This window comes from Muntiacus reevesi, chromosome 6, assembly GCF_963930625.1.
Source record: "Muntiacus reevesi chromosome 6, mMunRee1.1, whole genome shotgun sequence".
NCBI lineage: Eukaryota > Metazoa > Chordata > Mammalia > Artiodactyla > Cervidae > Muntiacus > Muntiacus reevesi.
In genome coordinates this window covers 82,749,269-82,771,406 of record NC_089254.1, presented here as the reverse complement: position 1 = coordinate 82,771,406, position 22,138 = coordinate 82,749,269, and positions in this window count along the sequence as shown.

Genomic DNA, 22,138 nt, shown 5'->3' with positions numbered 1-22,138 from the left:
GAACAAGGATACTGTTGAGAGCTTGAGTTAGTGCAGTCACCAGTGTCCTATGTACCTGTATTATCTAATTTGTAAGAGGTCTATCCCATATAACACTCATTATTCATAGTACCTGCTGAGATGACCATTTGATTTTTATCTTTCATTCTATTAATATCACATTTATTGATTTGTGCTTGCTGAATCATCCTTATATCCCTGGGATAAATTCCTCCTCATTGTGATGTTTGATCCATTCAATGTACTGATGAACTTGATTTGCTTATATTTTGTTTAGGGTTTCAACTTTTGTATGCTTCAGTGTTCTTGTCCTGCTTTGGTATCAAGATAAGCTAGCTTCATAAAATTACTTGGAAAGTGTTTCCTCTTCTTTAATTTTTTGAAAGAGTTCAAGAAAGATTAGTGTTAATTCTTTAAATGTTTGATAAGCTTCACCAGTAAAATCATCTTGTCTTCGGTTTTTTCTTGTTGAGAGGTTTTTAATTACTGATTTAATCCTCTTAATCATTATTGATCTGTTCATACTTTCCCTTTCTTCATGATTCAGCCTTGGATACTTTTATGTTTCTAGAAATTTATGCATTTCTTCCAGCTTGCCTAATTTTTGGCATGTAATTATTCATAGTAATCTCTTATGACCCTATGTGACTCTGTGGTGTCATTTGTAGTGTCTCCTCTTTCATTTCTGATTTCATTCATGTCTTCTTTTCCCTTGGGTTTGTCAATTTTTTCTTTTAAAAAGCAGCTAATAGTTTTACTGATCTTTTCTACTATATTTCTAATCTCTATCTCATTTATTTCCATGCTGATCTTTGTTATGATTTTCTTTCTACTCACTTTGAGCTTAGTTTGTTCTTCTATTCTTAGCTCTGTGAGATGTAAAGTTAGGTTATTCATTTGGCATCACTCTTTTTCATAAACATATGTATTTATCACTGTGAATTTTCCTTTAAGAACTGCTGTTTGCAGCATCCTATAGATTTTGGTCATTGTGTTTTCATTTTCATTTGTTTCAAGATATTTCTTAATTTCCTTTTTGATTCCGTCTTTGATCCATTTGTTGTTCAGGAGTATGTTTAGTCCCTGCATGCTTCTGAAGTTTCCAGCTTTCTACTTGGTGATTTATAATTTCGTACTATAAATCAAAATGGAGCTATTCTTAGGAACCTGTAGAATCTATAATACCCAGAAGAGGTGAGAAATGATGCTCTCTGGTACATGTTTGAAGGCAAGGTTGGAGAAAACCTTGTTTTTTCTGAGCTGTCTATTCAATAAAATTGTTACAGGAGACATAAAAGTCAATAAGATGCTAAATGCCCCTATGTTTTCTGCGATTGTTTGTCAGGTGCTGTGTATTACATTCTCCTTATAAATTGACCCTGAGATGACTTCTTTTCTCAGAAGAAACTAAACCTGAGGCCAAGGCAAAGGTTTGCTTCTGATAATCCTTTGTTTCACTGCCACTACAACTTTCATGAGTCCCTTTACTTGAATCCAGATAGAGTGGCCTTACATTTTGGACTCGATCACAATAAGCTTCAGTGTTTAGTAACTCATGAGTAGATCACTGAGTTCTGCCCTTTTTTCCATTTTGGTGTTTGTGTCTATACTTTGTTAAAGGTGTTACTATTCTTGTGTTAATGGCCCTCATTGTTCTTGTGCGTGTGCAAGTTCAGTTGTATCTGACTCTGCGACCCCATGAACTGTAACCCGCCGGACTCTGTCCATGGAATTTTCCAGGCAAGAATACTGGAGTGGGTTACCATTTCACACTCCAGGAGATCTTCCTGACCCAGGGATTGAATCCTCATCTCTTGGTCTCCTGCATTGCAGGTAGATCCTTTACCGCAAAGCCACCTGAGAAGCCTGCATTGTTCTCGTATTTCTATCAAAAACTATGTCAAGTTCTTTCCAAAATTGTTCTTGATAAAGGTAAAGGTGCAGAAGAGAAAGAAAGACTATCAAAGACAATAGCAGGAGAAGTGTTGTAGTAAAAACCCAATCATAACGTACCTGGAATTGTAAAACTTTTTAAAAAAATTACCAGATGTACTTCAATTCCAGAAACACATAATAAGGGAATTGGTAAACTTTCCCATAAAGCCCCCAGGAGTACCTACAATATATTTTACAATCAGTACAAGACAACTTATTCCTGTGACTATTTATAATGTCAAAATGCTTCTTAATAGGAGGAGGGAAAGCATCATCTTTGATTTATCTAGACAGAGCTTTTAATAGAATCCTTGAGACTCATTCACAATCTTTTAGCCATACCTCAAACTCCCCAAACAACACTTGTTTAGGATGATGTTCTATTTTTAATAAAACTTACAAAATTGATACTAAGTGTGAACTGACTTTTTGCTAGTTTGGTGGCAAAGATAAAATTATATAAACTATACTTTTTACAGTGCTAAGTTTCTTCAAATATTTTTTTTAGATAGAATATATCAAAAATGACAGGTCACATTGGTTAGATAAAAGATAAATCCTATATCATGACTGAAGTTTTCCTTTAAATCTTAAACTAAGATTTAAATGTTAGATTTTTTAAGATTAACTTTTATTAAAATATGCTAATTTAATAACTGAAACACGGCCAAGATATAGCCAAAATGACTGGGAATAATCACTTGCATTTGCAGGAAAAAATAGATCTTAAAATTTAAGTTTAAAATTAGAGGGAAGATAAGTTTCACAAGCCTTCTTTCTTAAAGGCTAAAGATAGAGTGTGTAGGTAGATATTTCTTGAGAATATTGGCAGATTGGTGTTGTCAGTACTTGATGGTTTGAATGAGATCCACTCCAAGAACTTAGAAATAAGACTGTCTTTCTGAAGGATAAATCAAGAAATCAACTTTTCTCCCTACCTCTGCTCTAAATGTAGGAACCTAAAAATTAACCAGAAAAAGGGTGGGTAGAGTGTGCTCCCATCAGACCTCAAGATTAATGTCTAGACAAAGTCCAGATTGTAACATATTACTCAGAATGAGAAATAAAACATGTCTCAAAATAAACAAGCAAACAAACAAAAGTAGGTAAGAGATTTGAAGTTGATGATATTATTCCAGGTATGCCCACAGTGGGACAGGGCATGTTTGGTCAACCAACTTGAAGTTTTTTGATCCTATTGCTAAGTCCTTCAAGCTATCATCTGAGAGATTTGTCACAAGGTCAAACAAACCCCCTCCAGTTTTTGCTTTATATTCTCTTGCTCATTCATTATTATGATTTGGCATTTTATGTTATGATAGTCTCTGACTATCCCTCTAAGTGGACATAAAAGGAAAATTTATAGATCCTAAAATATGGGTACAAGTAAGGATAGGATCTTAAAAGACACTTACTTCTTGGAAGGAAAGTTATGGCCAACCTAGATAGCGTATTAAAAAGCAGAGACATTACTTTGCCAACAAAGGTCCATCTAGTCAAGGCTATGGTTTTTCCAGTGGTCATGTATGGATGTGAGAGTTGGACTATAAAGAAAGCTGAGCACCAAAGAATTGATGCTTTTGAGCTGTGGTGTTGGAGAAGACTCTTGAGAGTCCCTTGGACTGCAAGGAGATCCAACCAGCCCATCCTAAAGGAGATCAGTCCTGGATGTTCATTGGATGGACTGATGCTGAAGCTGAAACTCCAATACTTTAGCCACCTCATGTGAAGAGTTGACTCATTGGAAAAGACCGTGATGCTGGGAGGGATTGGGGGCAGGAGGAGAAGGGGACGACAGAGGATGAGATGGCTGGATGGCATCACTGATTCGATGGGCATGAGTTTGAGTAGACTCCAGGGGTTTGTGATGGACAGGGAGGCCTGGTGTGGTGCGATTCATGGGGTCGCAAACAGTCGGACACAACTGAGCGACTGAACTGAACTGAACTGAACTGAAGGGTAGGATCCATGACTTTTGTGAGGATAGCATGGCAAGACTTTCAGAAAAGGTCCTGGATATTAGGACAAGCGTCTGATACCCACACCAACCGCTCTGCCACCTTTGCTGCATTCTGAGAGCATCCCCTGAGAGGCAGAAGAGAGACTCTCCAATGCCACTCTGCAGCTGGGGTTATCATCATGGTTTTGACACTTGATAAATATTAACATATTGGTTTCTGTGAGGTTCATTTCTGCCATCTTTCTCAGTCCTAGTTGTCTCTATCCAGACTTAAGATCATAGGGTTTGAGTTTAGGATGAAATTTCCCTGACATCTTGCTCATTTAATTAACATGCATGCTTATGCTCACCTCAACCTCATTTGTCTTTGTGTCAGTTTCAGTAGTATGAGTCCATTCCTTTTTTTATTAAAGAATATATATATTCTTCAATAAAAGGAATTTTCCTTTTATGTCCACTTAGAGCCATGGTCAGAGACTATATATATATGTATATATATATATACACACATTATATATACACACACACATATATCTATATTCCTTTTTAGATTCTTTTCCCTTAATGATTATTACAAAATATTGCATATAGTTCCCTGTGCTGCACAGTATGTATTTTGTTGGTTATCTATTTTATACATAGTAATGCTTATAAAGTTGAAAACTGTTAGTTGACAATTTTAATACAGTAGACAGGTCACTAGCTAACTTAATCTAGAAATAAAAGGAAAAAGCAAAATTATGCAAAAGTATACAAAATTTTAAATGGCAAAAAGAAATAATCACTAAAACATAAAATCTTTTTAATAAAAATTGTGAGACCATTTGCAAAACTGTAAGCAAACAGTTTTAACATAAAGATGAAATAAATTATTTTCTAGAAAAATACAATGGGGATTTCCAGTTTTCTCTTCCACATGTAAGGAGCTTGAAAGTTGCCACTCTGTCCCAACAGCAAGTAAAAAGCTAAACAACTGAGCCCTGGAAAATATTACGTAGGCCAAGTGATCAAGGCTAATCTCATCAATAAGGCATGTTGATAGTATGGGCCCTTGTTATAAAAGAATGAGAACCACACTTAAGTTTTGGGATGTTCTTCCTAAAACTCTAGCCTAACCATGAGAAAAACATCATAGACAAGCCCAAGTCCAGGGACAGTCTACAAAATATCCAACTAGTACTCCTCAAAACTGTACAGTTCATCAGAAAGTTGGAGAAATTGTCACAGGCCAGAGAAGACTAACACAGCATCCAATGTGATTTTGTGGGTAAGATCCTGGAACAAAAAAAAAAAAAAAAAAAATTAAGGAAAAACTAGTGAAATCTGAATAAGCTTCAGAAGTTAGTTAAGAGTAGTGTATCATTAATGTTAGACCCTTAGTTCCAACAGGTGTATATATGTTCCCTATATATCCTAATAAACAATCAGAGAAAACAGGTTATTAACATTCTTTGTTCTATCTTTGCAACTCTTTTGTAAATCTAAAAGTGTTTTTAAGTCAAAGTTTATTGTTAAACAGCAATTAAAGTTCCCTGTCTAATACTTCCAACATTTGGGTCATTTCTTTGTCTCTTGAAAATGGTTTCATTTTTCTTGTGTGTTTTGTAATTTTTTGTTGAAGGCCAGACATTCTGCATAGACTTGTAGAGGCTGAGGTAAATAGCATTTGTGTCTAGACATTGTGCCATTTGTACTGTCAGGGTATAAGAATGGTGGCTGGCATCTCTTCCTGCCTTGCTCTACACAAGCGATCCATTCCACACATTCCTTCTCTCTTTGGAGGAAGTTCTCCCTCCATCAGCTTAGATTATTCAGTTTCCTTGTATTGTAGTTCTCTGATAGGTTCAGAGAAAGTTATAACTTTGTCATTTATCCAGGTTTTCTCATTGATAGATGGGAGCATGGCTTTTCTCTTTTTTTTTGCCTGCTTCCTACATTCTAGGATCAAGCAGAACATCAGGGTTTTTCCCTCCTAACTCTATGTATACTACAGTCAAACATGCATGTAGGAGGAATGAAATGGAGGAAAGGGATTAGAATGCTATTTTTTTAAAAACCAAGAAATTCTGAATGTTTGAAAAATCACAAAACCTTAACATTGAAAGGAATGTATTAGAAGCCATCTATCTTAGATTTCAAATCCTTTGAATAAAACCTTCTTTTGTTACAATTAAATTTTCACTCCTCATATTTCCTCTAGAAGGAGATTTCTTCTAGCTAAAAATCACTTTGTCTTCTGCATATCTCCACCAGTCAAAAAGTATCTGTTGCACTTTCAGTTGATATGAAAAGCACAGAAATAATTTTTTATTTATAAAGTAAATTTTAAAACTTTATTTTTTACAAATAAAAACTATATTCTAATATTGAGATTGTTTTCAAACTGGGTACCCCTCTCCTGATTCTGGTACACCATATGGAGCACTTCCCTGGTGGTCGAGTGGTTAGGAATCTGTCTGCCTAAGCAGGGAACACTATTCAAACCCTACTCTGGGAAGATTCCGCATGCCCGGGGACAGCTAAGCCCACACAGCACAACTGCTGAGCCTGAGCCTGAGCTGGAGTCGCAGCTACTGAGCCTGAGTCTGCAACTACTGAAGGCTGCCTGCCCTAGAGTCTGTGCTCTGCAACGAGAGAAGCCACTGCAATGAGAAGCCTGCACACCACAACTAGAGAGCAGCCCCTAATCACCACGACTAGAGAAAGCCCGTGTGCAGCATCAAGACCCAGGGCAGTCAAAAACAAATAAAATTTTTAAAACTACCATATGGAATCTCCCTCACTCAGTTTGAAAATAATCTACTGTACCAAACACTCATCAAAAAAATTTTTTCTTCTGTATATGTGTATATAGGCTTCCCTGGTGGCTCAGACGGTAGAGAATCTGCCTGCCATGCGGGAGACCTGGGTTCGATCCCTGGGTTAGGAAGATACCCAGGAGGAGTGCATGGCAACCCACTCCAGTATTCTTACCTGCAGATTCCCCAAGGACAGAGGAGCCTGACAGGCTCCAGTCCATGGGGTCACAGAGAGTAAGATACAACCAAAGTGATGGGGCACAGACATGTGTCTATGGAGAGAAGTCTATTATGCATCAAATTCGTTCTACTAACACATCAACTTAGTAATCACAAGGATGGGAATATATAAAATGGGCAGAGTGGGGGAGGTCAGACATATACTTTTTGCAAGGAGGTTAAAATATTGGCTGATATTAAAATAGAACTGACCCATCTAAGGATTCAGTGTATCTAAGCCGAAAGCGGTTAAACACCAGTGAAAGAATCAAGGTGATGGAACAGATTCAAATCAAGCATCTCTATCCTTTTACCAGAGGCAGGAATCTATGTGAACAAGAAATCAGAAGCATCCACAATGTGAAGCCTGAAGAACACAGCCCCTCTTCCTTTTCTGTAATTCCTAAATGCTAAAGAAAAAAAGCATATAATGATGACCACTGATCAGGAAGATCTAAACTTGTAGCAATGTCCTCTCACCTTACTTGACCGGTCAAGTAGCTAACTTCTTGATTAGAAAAAAGTCAATGACCTAGAATCTTATTAAAAAGAAAGATTTCTGGGAACCATTCCAGACTAACAAATCAGAGTTTCCTGGAGAAGCTCCTAGAATGTGCACTTTTAACCAAATTTCATGGGATTTCTTGGATCAGAATTATTAGGGAAACAGTATTAGAATACATTCTCTTACGATTTCTCATCCTAATCAGCATTTTTGTATTACTAGCTAATCATTTCTGATGATCAAGGCATGATCAACATGATGCTCAACAATAAAATATTAAATACCAGGAGCTGCCTGGGTGCTGGTTAAATTATAATTTCCTTTCTCAAAGCATAAATAGAAGAAACTTAATATTGAATTCACCTTATAGTAAATTTTACTGAAAAGCTGATAGCAAACACACATTTTCTTTATTTTTTGCCTGGATAATTTCCTTTAGAAAATTATTCAAGGATAAGAGATAATATTTTTAAAGGAATTATTTCAAGGCCGGTAAAATTATATGAGCAGGAACAAATAAAAATTTATTCATGAACACATGACTGACAGAGGGTAGAATCACCGCTAAAACCTCTGGAGAGTATGTCTCAGACTGAATCTGCTTCCAGAGCCTCTTTGTGAAATATCCAGGGCTACATACTTCAGTGGAAATGTATTTGCTTTACAGGAAAGTGAGAGTTTCTAATGAGGAGAACTTTGTCTTTTGTGGGAAAGACAAAAAGCATCGAGGCTTGATTTTAATTTGGGAGAAAGGACTGATAAGACTGTAGAGAGCTCTTTGAATTTTCCTGCAAACTACCTCTTGAGTTTTCATCATTGACCCTCAGGCAGTGTTTTTAATGTTTGGCCCAAGACTGTCTGCATCAGAACTATTTGATAGAAGTGTCTAAAATGCTAATTCCTAGGCCTCGACAGATTCACTGAATTAATATTTCAAGGATGGAACCCAGGAAGCTACATTTTTTAAAAAGTATTCCAAAAAAAATGATTTAGAAGAATATTGAGTTTGGAGAATGAGTGCCCTTAAGCAGAGATCAGAAAATCTTTTCCAGAAAAAAAGCATTTCTAAGTATTTTATTTTATTTCTAAACCATTTTTTTTGAAGTGTGATTGACATGTAAAAAGTGGTATGCATTTAAATATTTATATATATTATATATAGCTTGATGAGTTTTAAATAAGTGTATACCCCTGATATCATCATTAACAACAAAGCCATAAATATAGCCATATTCATTCAACCTCCTAAAGTTTCCCCATGTCCCCTTACTATTATTATTACCATTGTTTTTGTGTGTGTGATAAGAACACAACATAAGATCTATCCCCACAGAAAATTTTGTGTATAAAACAATGTTGATAGTTTTAGGCCCTATGCTATGTGACCGGAATTTACTTATCTTGCGTAACTGAAACTTTGTACCCTTTGACTATCACCTCCCACATTTCCCTCTCCCCCCAGATCCTGGTAACCACCTTTCTATTTCTTACTTCTGTAAGTTTGTTCATTTTAGATTCCATATATAGATGAATTCATACACTATTGGTTTTTCTGTATCTGATTTATTTCACTTAGCATAATGTCCTTCAGGCCAGTCCATGTTATCACAAATAGCAGGTTATCTTTCTTTTTTAAGACTGAATACTATTTTATTGTTTGTATATACCACATTTCCTTTATCTATTCATCTGTAGATGGAACATACATTAGGGTTAGGATTAGGGATAAGGTTAGGGTTGCTGTTTCTATATTGTAGCCATTGTGAGTAATGAACATAGGAGTGCTGATATCTCTTCAAGATCCTAATTTCAACTCTTTTGGGAAAACATCCAGAAGTGGGATTGTTGGATCACATAGCAGTTCAATTTTTAATCTTTTGTAGAGACAATATAGTTTTAGAATGCATTTAGCTAGAGGGATAAATCAAAGTATACTTTTATCCAGAATGTTTTTGTGTTGTCTATTAAAAAAAAAAAAAAACCTAACCTAACTGCATTTTTAATAACAAAACTCATTTAGATACACTAGTCATAATGAAGTGCTTTTATCTTTTTACTTCCTTTAGATTCCACATATAAGTATTATCACATGGTATTTGTCTTTCTCTTTCTGACTTATTTTACTTAGCATAATAATCTCTAGGTCCATTCACTGTGCTGCAAATGGCATTATTTCATTACTTTTTGTGTCTGAGTAGTATTACATTCCACATATTCTTTTTCCATTCATCAGTTGATGGATGTATAGGTTTCTTCCATGTCTTGTCCCTTGTAAACAGTGCTGCTATGAACATTGGGGTGCACGTATCTTTTAAAATTATAGTTTTCTCCAGATATATGCTTAAGAGTGGTATTGCTAGGTCATAGGGTAGCTCTATTTTTAGTCTTTTAAGGAAACTCCATGCTGTTTTCCATAGTGTCTGCACCAATTTACATTTCCACCAACAGTGTAAGAGGGTTCCCTTTTCTCCACACCCTCTGCAGTATTTGTTATTTGTGGATTTTTTTAAACAATGGCCATTCTGAGAAGTGAGAAATGACCTATGAGAAGTAATATCTCATCGTAGCTTTGATTTGCATTTCTCTCATAATTAGTGAGTTGAACAGCTTTTCTGTACCTATTAGTAGTCATCTGTGTAACTTCTTCTCCATAACTTTTTGTCTCTACCCTATCCTTCACCCTAAGATGACTGTCTTAACACCCTAAGATGTTCGTCTCTGTATGTTATCCTCCCCACCCCCCATCAGGAGCTAAAAACTTTAATCCTCAAGTCAATAATTTGATTTGCAGGTTAAACAGTAATACAACACATTGGATTACAATCCATTTTCCTAGCCTGTTCTCCGCATGGTCTGGCCCGGTGATGGCCAGAGGAGTAACAGCAGTTTCGTGGCCTCTGGTTCCATGCCCTGTGAGCTCTTTCCAAGGGGAGCTGTGAAGCTGAATGTCTTCCGTTGCTCACCTTATAATAGCATAGCCCAGGATGGCTGCACTGTTGCCCGGGTTACAGGTTGATTTGCATGAGACACATATAATCTCTTCCAACCGAAGGGTCCTGCAGAGCTGATCATTGCAGGAGATAAACCATGTAAGAAGGGTTTTTTGCAAAACGATTGCTCTTTCATTCTTAAAACAGACGCTAATTTCAAAGATAAAACATCTTGGAGACAGGGAAGGCCAGGAGGAAAGTACAGATAAGAATTTACCTTTCGCTAAAACATGAATATTTTACATGTGAAAACTGAGATTAACTTTTGCTCTGGTGCTTGGATTTTATTCTCCAGCTAGAATTTGCCTTTCCCAAAGTACAGCAGGAAGATTATATAGTACAACAACATTTCCTAACATTGTCCCTCCTGGGCTGCATTCAACTGTTGCTGCTCACCTGTTTAGACTGTGCTTCAGACTGCACATAGCAGTCACTATTAATACCTCAGAAAGATGCTTTATAAATTATTGTCAGTATTTGCACTCTTAGTGGAAAATATCTCCCTAGTCTTTCCCCACCTACAAAGGGGAGGGATGGGACCAGAGAAAATGATTATAAACTAAATGCAGGACTATGAGTAAAATATTCAGCCATTTAAAAATATACATTTTGGTAATTTTGAATAAACAGCTCTATGAGCATGTAGAGGTCCTTGTGTTTATGTGGGTTACAGCTTGTATATATATACAATGTGATGTATTTGTATGTAAACACTTGAAGTTGCTACAGCCTCTCCCTCAGGAAATACTACCTATTTCCTCTGTGCAAAGGGACTAGGAAGCTCTCTACTATGTCAGGAAGAAATCATCCAAGGGGAAGGAAGGAAGGATGCAATAAGAATGGAACCCTACTTGTTTAAACTGGATTAACCAACTTGAAGTCACAACCAACATTAAGAAAAACAGTTTTTGCTTACCATTAAGAGACGAGGAAAAAGCAAGCATAAGATGTCTTGTCAAACCAAAATGAGAATGTTAAATTCTGTCTTATAAAACTGTGAGCACTAACAATCTGTGATTGAGTCTTGTTTAAAGGTACTACAGATAATAAAAAGACTAAAAAGAAAATTATGAATAAGTTTATATTATATCTCCCTGATGGTGGGAAAGATTGAGGGCAGGAGGAGGGAGGGGCAACAGAGGATGAGATGATTGAATGGCATCATCGACCCAATGAACATGAGTTTGAGCAAACTCCAGGAGATAGTGAAGGACAGGGAAGCCTGGCGTGCTGCAGTCCACGGAGTTGTAAAGAGTCAGACATGACTTAGCAACTGAACAGCAATCTCCCTGAATCTGTGGATGCAGTCTGCAATACACGGTGTAGTAGGAGTAAATGGGCATCAGTCACTGCATACTTGGATTTAGAGCGCTTTTGAAGGATGACAAACTGTTTTTATGTTTGTGGTGTGTGTGTGTGTGTGTGTGTGTGTATTTTTTTAGGGTGTATTAAAGTTTGCTTCATTTTATAAAATAAAGAAAAAGAAGTCAGAGAGATAGAAAACTGAATGTGATAGAAATGAAAATACTAAAACTCTACAAAGATTGGAAATGGGAAGGAACAGTTGATAGCCAGCTTCCATTCCACTTCTGCCTATATTTTATCAGAACAGTTGGATCTCCCTTTGAACACAAACTGTATCTTTTCCTGTAACCCCTTTCCAAATTTCATTTCCCTTGCCTCCAAATTTCCATATCTGTCCCTCCATTCTTCTTGATTCTTTTCACTTCTTTTCCTCCTTGTCTTATCTTTCTTCCTCTAATTCTTACGTCTCTTCCCTTGGTCATCAGAAATATGCAACGTGGAAGGACTGAAAAACACAGTAGAAGGACTGACACATAGCGGCACATTCAGGGGATCTGCTCAGTTCTGCTCCTCTTCTCCTCCGCAAAAACAGAACAAAGAAGAAAGTGGGGAAGGAGGTGAAGGAAGATAAGGAGGAAGAGGAAGACAAGGAAGAGTGGAAGACTAGGAAGGGGGAGGGAGGAGGAGGAGAAGAGAGCTTCCACAAAATATATCCAGTGACGTTTGGGGAAAATTAGACCTAAGCCTGAAGCCCTAAAAAGTGATGCAGTCAAAACGTGGGGGATCAACAGAGAAGAATAAGAAAGGGTGTCCATGAAGAGGGCAGAGCTTAAGGTTAGTCATGAATACAAGCAGGAAAATATGTAAATTGGATTGTTAAAATTTATATTCAATGCTTTCAGTGATTAAAGCAAAATATGATAATTCATTATAAAGGCTTTCATTCTAATAGTATCAAATGGCATACCAATTAAGAAGTGAAATTGCAGCTAAGAACATTGTTTTAAAAATATATTAGTAACACTTAAATGTACAGCATATATAAATTCTTAAATACTGCCCCCTCAAAACTATGAATAATTCAGTTTAATATGTAGCTGCTAGTTCAGACAAATGGCTTCAGCATACTTATTTAAATAATGAAAGACTTCATTAATTATGAAGGTTAGTAGTGGGATAGAAAGGCGTTCAAATTGGTTTCTTTCTATGATATGTTCTTACAGAGAATGCTAAAATTCTCTAAGTTTAAGCAAAGATGGGATTTGCAGTCTGTTAAAACATCAAAAACTAAGGACTGAAATACTGCCAAATATCTACTTATATTCAATATAATGCCATATTAGAGGACTTTATCTTCTTTTAAATTTGAAGATTATACCCAACAGATTGTATGATTGTTATACATCCAATTATCTTGTGAAATTTCTAAAGAATAAATTTTCAGATAAGTAGGAATATAACCAGGTAAATTTTTTTCATTAAGTAAATCATACTTTAGGATATCTAGAGAGGTTAGCAGCAAATTTAAATTTTATTAATAGGACAACTGTGTTAGAGAGAACTAATTCAATAATATGGAAAGGGACCTAAATGTGTTTTAAATATATGTTATATAATTCAGTCAAAATTGCTGATCATCTACTCTTTATTTAAGACCCTGTATTAGGCACTGTGTGTGCCTGCATGGAAGCATTTGAGTCTTTGGAACCCCATGGGCTGTAGCCCACCAGGCTCCTCTATCCATGCAATTTTCCAGGCAAAAATACTGGAATGGGTTGCCACTTCCTACTCCAGGGGGTTTTCCTGACCCAGGGATCAAACCCACATCTCTTGCACCTCCTGTATTACAGACAGATTCTTACCAGTGAGCCACCTGGAAAGCCTGAATTAGGCACTAAGGTGGACAAAATATTTTATATAAGAAACAAAAATACAAATAATTGCAAAACTACATTTGCTTTTATGTACACTTTAATAGTTCAACAATGCAGTGGGAGAATAGATGTAGGAGAGATTAAAATAAAAGGAGGATCTGGAAAATCCCTATGGATTGATGAGAATAATGCAGTGCCTCCAACAGACATAACAGGATTAGAAAGTTTCAAGAAAGTGAAAAACAAGAGCTAAGACCCAGGGGTAGTCATGCTTTTATTTTTGAAGTTTCTGCACTGTATCAATTTGAAATCAGTTCCCCTGTGATTTCAACCCACTGATACTTCTCCTGTCTCTGGGGTCACATACACTAAAACTATTCATTGCACTAAAAGAAAGCTTTTAATAATGACTGATTGTTTCTGAGTCTTCAATAAGTAAAGACCTTCTGTTCCTTTTTAAATGACATTTTTAAAGTGTTTCTTAGCTGTCAAAGTTTTGAATCACTTTATTATCGCCATTGTTTTCTTCTAAATCAGTTCCAGATTGAAAATACTGTTTTAAAAGTGTTGTCAAAAGTCTTTTTAATGGTGACAAAGCAAAACTGGATTCAAGATCTTCTGCTCCCAAATGCAAATTAAACAGCAATCAAAAATGACAAACCCATTACAATTAAAGAAGAAAACAGAAAATTCTAGGGGTTTTGTATGTCCTTCTGAACCCCAAGAAATATTACTGAATTTGTTCTGGAAAAAGTAAATTTGATGAAATTGTAAGAATTCTCATTAATATGATCAATATAGAGAGAAATGTACTATATAGTTGGTGGAGCAGAGGAAAGCTTTGAGAGTAAAAAAAACTATGATTGACATCAGGCTCTTAGAAGCTCAGAAGAGGCAGAAAGAATTATTATGAATCACACTGTCTAGGGGTTAATTTCAAAACAAGGGACCAATCTAAAGCCTGAAACCATTGTCTCTTGAAAATACAACAAACCTTGAACTAGATAGTGTAGACTCTACAAAGACAGGAGTGGGTTGTGAAGAAAATATTAAATGAGAACTCAGCTCTCAAGTCCTGTGAAGAAGGCTCCAGCTCACACATATATTTCAAGTTTCACAAAGGAGATAAAATACATCCCCAGTCTTCAAGCAGAGGATAAATCAGTCTTAAGCAAAGTGCTAAGGCTGCCAAAAAAGAACCCAACCACTTTATATCAAAACATTGAGAATCTGGATACAACTGCTCATATTAAATATCAGTAAGCTGGGGGAAAAGAGCAAAAAACAACCACAAAGAAAAAACAAGCAAAGATATTAGAGAGAGAATGAAGGGAAAAGAGGGATCAGGACAAAGCATGTAAAGACAGATGAAGAACCTTTATATGGAAGAAAACATTATCCGAGGTAAAGAAAAGCCCCCCAGAGTGTTTTGAACCATAGAAACATAACATATGAACAGTAATTCAATAAAAAATAAACTAAAAAAGATGATAAAGCAATTATACAAATGGCTTAAGAAATGACATTACTTCAGAGCTAACACTAACTTGAAATCAGCAAGGAACAAAATTGACATGGCTGAAAATCTATTAATTATACAGAAGAAAGGCTTGAGATAATCCCAATAAATGCAAAAGATGAAAAGGAATTAAAATAATTAGCTAAAACATAGTACATATATTGCATTGCTAAAAGTAGAGGTCTGAATAATTTCCCTGAAATGAAAATGCAAGAACATAGATCAAACGGGTACATTGTAATCCAAGAAAAAAATGAATGTAGGATTGTCTATATAAATATGTTTTAGTTAAATTGTGTACTTCAAAAATAGAGTTCCTTTATGCATGCATGGGGGGAGGAAGTATATGGGAGATCTCTCTACCTTATTTTTAATTTTGATACAAACATAAAACTGCTCTAAAAAAATAAAGTCTTAAAAAGAGAGTTCTTCAGTTACTCCAAACACACACACACACACAAATGTCACCCTAAGGGGAAGAAAATTGTTCAATGACAAAAGAAGTCACTGAAGTGCTACAAAGTTCTGATATTAAAAAAATACATAACTTCAAATTTTATCCTTAGCTTAATTGCTTGCCTTCAGCTATATGAAATTTTTTCCATATAACTCTATGAATCTACCCTTTCATAAATATTTTAACCCTTTAAATCACCTTTTTTTCCCCTAGTTACCTGTATATTGTTTGGAGTGATATTCACCTAAAGTTAAAATAGTGATTTCCAAGTTGTGAATAAAGGTGATCTTTTGCTTTTTCCCTTGTACTTCTCTGTATTACTTGAATGATTTTAAAAAGTATTCAAGAAAAGATCACACCGCAAATGTTCCAAGATAACCTAGTGAAACTTTAAGGATTTTTATATCCTAATCTTAGAAATTCCTTCTTCTATATTCTCTTGGTCAAACAACTTGAAAAAATCAGGCCAATTCAATGGGAGGAGATTTAGACTCTACTTCTCAATAAAAGAGCAGCTAAAAATTTGAGACCATTCTTCATCTACTTTTAATCTACAGATACTGACATGCCTAAAATCACAAACTAGTTCCTTGAACTTTATAGCTCATAATTATCTTCATGCATTTCAGAATAGAACTGCTTTTAATGACCTATAAATATGAATTACCTTGATGACAAGTTAGGGGACCTAGTTTACAGTCCTCACTTAATAATTAAGTGAGGTGAAGTGAAAGTCACTCAATCATGTCTGACTCTTTGCAACCCCATGGACTATACAGTCCATGGAATTTTCCAGGCCAGAATACTGGAATTCTCCAGGCCAGCTTACGGGAATTGGTAGCCTTTCCCTTCTCCAGGGGATCTTCCCAACCCAGGGATCGAACCGAGGTCTCGCTCATGGCAGGTAGATTCTTTACCCGCTGAACCACAAGGGAAGCCAAAGAATACTGGAGTACATAGCCTATCCCTTCTCCAGTGGATCTTCTGGACCCAGGAATCAAATCAGGGTCTCCTGCATTGCAGGCAGATCCTTTACCAACTGAGCTATCAGGGAAGCCCTAATGATTAAGTAATTTTGAGCAAATCATTTAAATATTCTAGTCTCAACTTTTTTCACCTATAAAAGAAGAACGTTGGGTTATGTTAACCAAGACTTTACTCTGGAAATCTTGAGTTGATGCCTGGAGAGATGCTGATACTGAAGTCCTGGCACAGTGATAGGAGAGGACAGAGCTCTCTTTCCTGTCCCCCTGGGGCAACAGTGGGGCTGTGTGTTGGCAAGACCACAAGGGCATCTGTCAAGTAGGTGCCTGGCTTTAAATGGTCACTCTCTCCACTTCAGCTTTAGAATTATCATCTGTTATTGAAGAGGAAAGTTAAAATTTTACAGAACCTCCTGCTCATTCTCCCTCTGAAACTCAACTTGCTGCTTGCAAAGTCTGGATCATGTAGGTCATGTAGTCTTAGAAAGTGGGGACTTGGACTCTATGGGAGAAGGCGAGGGTGGGATGATCTGAGAGAACAGCATCGAAACATGTATATCATCAGGTGTGAAACAGATCACCAGTCCAGGTTGGATGCATGAGACAAGTCCTCAGGGCTGGTGCACTGGGATGACCCAGAGGGATGGGATGGGGAGGAAGGTGGGAGGGGGGTTCAGGATGGGGAACACATGTAAATCCATGGCTGATTCATGTCAATGTATGGCAAAAACCACTACAATACTGTAAAGTAATTAGCCTTCAACTAATAAAAATAATTGGGAAAAATAAATAAATAATTCAAAATAAAAAATAAAACTGATAAATTAAAAAAAATAAAAATAAAAATGAGAAATTCAAATTAAAAAAAAAAAGAAAAGAAAGTGGGGACTTATAATACTAGGAACTGGAGCTTATCTCACTCACCCTTGTCCTGCTCTTTGCAATTGCCCAGCCCCTGAAAACCTGCTTAATCATGCCTATTCATGTAAAGGTCAGGCATTCCCCTCCCCATTTTGACTGCTGTTCCCATGTGTGCAAAACCCCTTAGTTTAAACCAGCCAATTAACAGCTAGCATTGCCCACTATAGTCTGTCCATAAAACTCTGTAACCCCTTTATTCGGGGGCTCAGAGCTTAGAGTGTTAATTCCTCGGGCCCACGAGCATGATAAACCTGAGTTCTCCAACTCTCCAAGTATGGGGCTTGGTTTCTTGATTACTGGTTTCTGCAAATTATCAGTAGTAGGTCAGATCAACCTGCCTTCGTTTGTGGATAACCTCAGTGGGTTAACACAATAAAAGTGTGTTTCTTACTCACAGGAAGTCCAAACAGCAGGGACTGGGGATGGGAGCCGATTTGCTCCATGAAGTTGTTCAGGGACAAAGGCTTTATACATTCTGTAGTCCCACCATCTGTTAGAAACTCATAGGCTTCCACTGAATTCTCCAAAGCCATTTGGCGGACAGAAGGAGAGAGAAAACAGGGAAAATCACACGGTTGCCCCTCCTGCACCAGTCTGAAAATGACATATAACCCTTCTGCCTTCCATTTGGCTGGAACTCGGTTTTATCTGCTACACTTAAGAATGGGAAAGAAGGTCTTTCTGTGACACCGAAAGAAAAAGGAAATCAATTGTGGTGAAGATTCTGCTGTCTGACATACTGCCTAATCTTTGAAGCAGGGAAGCACCATGGTGTTCAAATCCAGATGAATTCATCCAGTTGTCTTTTGGAATGAAAAGAGAGAAGCATTTTTTCAAGATTCCTGCCTAAGGGATACCAAATATTGAGTGCTAAAAGGAGAACTGAACAAATGAAACTCCTACTTGTTCTTTTTTGTTTGAATGCAAAATTTTCAGTTACAACTAGAAATGTTTGTAAGATGTACTATGGATGTTGAAAATGCTTCAGAACATGCTAAAGTTCCTGTTAATTGCAAATGAATGCCAGTAAAATTATCAACCCTTTCTTGATGACGTGGGGCAAATGAGAATTCCTGTTGGGAAGCTCCTATGACATCTGTCCACACTGTGCTTGCTTTCATGGGCAGCACTTTAAGCTGCCACTTTGTTAGGCAGGACATGGACACATCATTTCATCAGAAATGCCTCATTGTGTACCTGCGGTTCCCAAGCAAGAACCTCAAAGGTTTGGAAAGATTGCTCTGTAATCAGAAACCATTCAAATTAAGCAAATCTGTATTTGCTTGTAAAATGACCCCCTCTCTTTTCATCGTGTTCTTTAATGAGGCTTACTATTTTCATGTCCAAGGTTAAATGTCCATTCAGGCTTAACCAGTTTGCTCCTGATGTTCATTTCAGACTTGTACACCAAGGAGCTCATGATGTCAACTCTTGGGAATTGGGAGAGTTACTGAAGTTATTTTTTTAAAGTATATAATGCCTAGTTCAAAAGCAAAAATATAAGGAGATATGACAGGCAGCAAAGACTTCAAGTCTTTAAGTGGTTGGCTATCTTCTTATCTATTTTCAAAGCAAGAAATTGACACAGAAACAGAACTATACTACAAGCTAGAATACACCTGGTACCCCACCATTCAACACTTCTTCTGATCATTGCTATCTTTTATTTATTGATAAGAAACAAAATCAGAGTCTATAATTTTTTTAGTATTTTAGTGCAGTTATTTTTATAATTGCCCTCTTCTTACTCCAAGTCATATTAATTTTCTATTTACATCCATTATAAGAACTCAATTTAAACAAACTATTACATGTTAAATAAGTAATATTAAAAGTGGACATGGGTATGGCAAGTATTCTGAGGGTGGTACAAGAACGAAAAACTTTGGGAAACAGGGTATGGGGAAATTTTGCAACACACATTCAGCTATCTCTATAGATGTCATTGCTGTAAGTAACATGCCAAAAGAGGCAATAATATAAGAGGTCATTTTCTTTGTACTAAACTACAGACTATTATATTTACAGTTTGTAGTGTTCTTTACAAGGGACGTTCCATGCTAAGGAATAGTTATTACACATGGAAAAGCAGATGGAATTGGCTATTAGACAAGTGCTTCCCTGGTAGCTCGGTCAGTAAAGAATCCACGGGTAAGGTTTACTTTTTTCTCCTCTAAAAGTCATATTACAAGTGATCCAGGAGATTCTCGTGTTTCTTGTTCTTCTTCCATCCCTGGAGCAGCTACAGGTTCAAATAAGCCTCAACACCCTGTGCACATCCCATGTAGAAGGATGAAGGAAGAGAGGAAAAGAACGAAAGCTCCTTCTCTTTAAGTGCTACAGAGCTACATCTATGTAAAGACTAACTCAGAATGGCCACATATACATATAAGGAGGCTGACTGGCTGGTCATAGGGTCCACTGAAAACTCCATTCATATAGAAGAAGAGGATGCTGATGAACAAATAGGAGTCTGTCTAAAGATCTGAGTGATTTCTCAGAACAGAAAAGATGAAATTATACTTAGTATTATTTTATTAATGCAGCACTTTATATCTTACTGTTCTGTTCCATACCAAGTTACATACAAACCCCCTGGCCTAAAGCTAAAGAACCTTCATAATCGTCCACAGAGCAAAAATGTGGCAGTAAGGAGAAAAAACTTTGAAAAGGCAAGAAGTTAGAGCAGCTGCTTTTTCAAAAACTATACAGTGAGACTGACTTTATCTGGGTGAACCTGATAGTTAAGCAAGATGGGAATTTGAGCATTAAAGAGCATGCATATAGGGTTTATTTAGTAAAGATGTTAACTGACACTAAAGCCTAGAAAGGTATTTTTATATTTTTAGCTCTGCTAAACGACCAGCAGGTCACAGAAGGTAAACTTAAGACTCCCACAGAAGAGGCTGACACTGATAAATGAAAATGAGGTTAAACAGAATCATTATAAAAATCCCTCTGGTAGAATTTCAGAAAAACAGAAGTTAAAGCCAGATGCTTCTCTTACCCAGCTCATCCAATTTAAGTCTACATAAGAATCCAAAAAGCCTGATTCGGAGTCTTCATAGAAAATGCTCAGGGTTTGGGGAGCGGCAGGAGGCTTGGTTAGCATTTGCCAGCACTGGGACATTTTGTAGGAGGCCCCAAAATCACATAACTAAATTTATAGGAAGTCCCTGAAATCTGTTCTAGAGATAATAATTAAATAATATTCATCATCATGATATCACCATTGGGAAAATAACTCCCAAACTTTCAGTATCCTGGAAATAATTGTGACACATGATAAATAGAAAGTTTAGCCATATTCTCCAAAGAGTAACATAGCTTTCAGTCCAGTATATAAATGAAAACAGTGTGGAAACAATGATTAATAGAACAGTTACATTATTACTCATTGTTCAAATGATATCTGAATATAAGAACACACTTAAAATTGGTATAGTCACTATGAAAAACAGTAAGGAAGTTACACAAAAAATTAAAAATAGAACCACCATATGACCCAAGGGCTTCCCAGGTGGCACTACTGGTTAAAAAAAATCCTCCTGCTGATGCAGGAGATGTAAGAGACATAGGTTCGAACCCTTTATTGGGAAGATCCCCTGGAGAAGGGCATGGCAACCCACTCTAGTATTCTTGCCTGGAGAATCCCATGGACAGAGGGGTCTGGCAGGCTAAAATCCATAGGGTTGCAAAGAGTTGGACATGACTGAAGCAACTTAGCACACACCATATGTCCCAGCAATTTCACTTGAGTATTTTTCCAAAGAAAACAAGAACACTAATTCAAAAAGATATATGCAACCCTATGTTCATTGAGCATTATTTACAACAGCCAAGATATGGAAGCAACCCAAGTGCACATCAATAAATCAATGGGTAAAGAAGATGCAGTATGTATATTTCAATGGAAAATTGCTCAGCCATAAAAAGAGTGACATTTTGCCATTTGTGACAACATGAATCGACCTAGAGGGTATTACGCTAAGTGAAATGAGTCAAACAGAGGAAGACAAATAATACTTCACTTACGTGTAGAATCTACCAAAAAAAAAAAAAAAAAAATGAACAAACACAACAAAACAGAAATAGACTCATAGATACAAAGAACAAACTATTGATTGCCATAGGGATGAGGGATGGAAGAACACGTGAAATAGGTGAGGGAAACTAAGAGGTAGAAACTTCAAGTTATAAGGTGAATATCACCTCCCAGTGACATTTGTAATATACAAAATAAGGAACATAGTCAACAATATTGTAATAACTTTGTATAATGAGAGACAGTAACCAGACTTATCATGAGGATTGTTCTTAAAAGTATAAAAATTTCAAATCACTATGTTGTGTACCTGAAACTAAAATAATATTCTAAGTAAATTATACTTTTTTAAAAAAGCATAGGGATGCAGCTTGATGATTTTACCTGTAGTCAACTTACATGCAGAATCTAAAATACGATACAAATGAACTTATTCACAAAATGGAAACATACTCACAGATTTTGTAAACAAATTTATGGTTACCAAAGTGGAAAACTTGGCTGTGGGAGGGAGGTAAATTAGGAGTTTGGGATTAACATAAATACACTAGTATATAAAATAGATAACCAACAAGGACTTGCTATATGATACAGGAAGCTATACTCAATATTTTGTAGCAACCTATA